This window comes from Schistocerca cancellata, chromosome 6, assembly GCF_023864275.1.
Source record: "Schistocerca cancellata isolate TAMUIC-IGC-003103 chromosome 6, iqSchCanc2.1, whole genome shotgun sequence".
Classification (NCBI taxonomy): domain Eukaryota; kingdom Metazoa; phylum Arthropoda; class Insecta; order Orthoptera; family Acrididae; genus Schistocerca; species Schistocerca cancellata.
This window is the reverse complement of record NC_064631.1, coordinates 164,689,382-164,690,419: the sequence shown is the minus strand read 5'-3', so window position 1 is coordinate 164,690,419 and position 1,038 is coordinate 164,689,382. Positions and strand designations below refer to the sequence as shown.

The 1,038-nt window shown below is 54.1% G+C and overlaps 1 pseudogene; it reads right to left on the bottom strand.

Moving 5' to 3' along the window:
• Positions 1 to 599: 599 nt before the first annotated feature.
• Positions 600 to 717, bottom strand: LOC126089505 (5S ribosomal RNA; annotated as a pseudogene).
• Between the last annotated feature and the right edge of the window lie 321 nt (positions 718 to 1,038).

Sequence of the window (1,038 nt, the reverse complement as noted above, 5' to 3'; positions counted from 1 at the left end):
GTCGTGGCAGACATCTGGTGAAGGGTCAATACCATCTCGCAGATAACCGATTATGAACACTCGGCAGCTGCACAGGCCACGGACCCCCAACGACGAGAGCATCGGCAAGACGTCACTACGGGAATGAAACTTCAGGGACAAACTGTGAGGACAACGATTAGAATTTGGTGGGGCATGTCTCGAGACAAACATCGACCTTTTGTTCCTGAAAAGCTGCGGAAGACGACCTTCGATAGCATGCAAGGGCTTGTGCGCCCCAGTGCGAACAGTAGTGTAAAACTGCTGACGAACCGATTTGTGTGGCCAAGCATTAAGAAAGATTGCCGGAGGTGGGCAAACTGAGCGGTTCGTACACGTTCACCTAGACATCGTAGGACCGCTGCCGTCCTCCGTAAAACCACTACATCTACAGGTCACAAGTGGCCCATCGGGACCATCCGGCCGCCATGTCATCCTCAGTTGAGGATGCGGATAGGAGGGACGTGTGGTCAGCACACCGTTCTCCCGGTCGTTATAGTGGATTTCTGTGACCGGAACCGCTACTAATCGGTCGAGTAGCTCCTCAATTGGTATCACAAGGCTGAGTGCACCCAGAAAAATGGCAACAGCGCATGGCGGCCCGGATGGTCACCCATCCAAGTACCGGCCACGCCCAACAGCGCTTAACTTCGGTGATCTGACGGGAACCGGTGGATCCACTGCGGCAAGGCCGTTGCCGCCGTCCTCAGAATGGTACCATTTTTTTCCCCTGTTGTACGTCGGTTCACGCGACGGGCTGAAGCAGTGCCATTGGGTGGCATATCTGAAGAGACAGTGGCACGAGTGCTTTTGGCGACTTGGATTGCTTGTTTCGATTGCCCCCTACACGTGACCAGAGACCAGGGCCGCCAGTTTGAATCGACATTATTTTTAGAGCTGAAAAAGTTTTGTGGATTCGGGCACCACCACACAACAGCCTACCACACTGCAAGTAATGCCATGGTCGAGCGTTGGCACAGGACCTTGATGTGTCATGCCGACGGCTGGACTTCAGCCTTA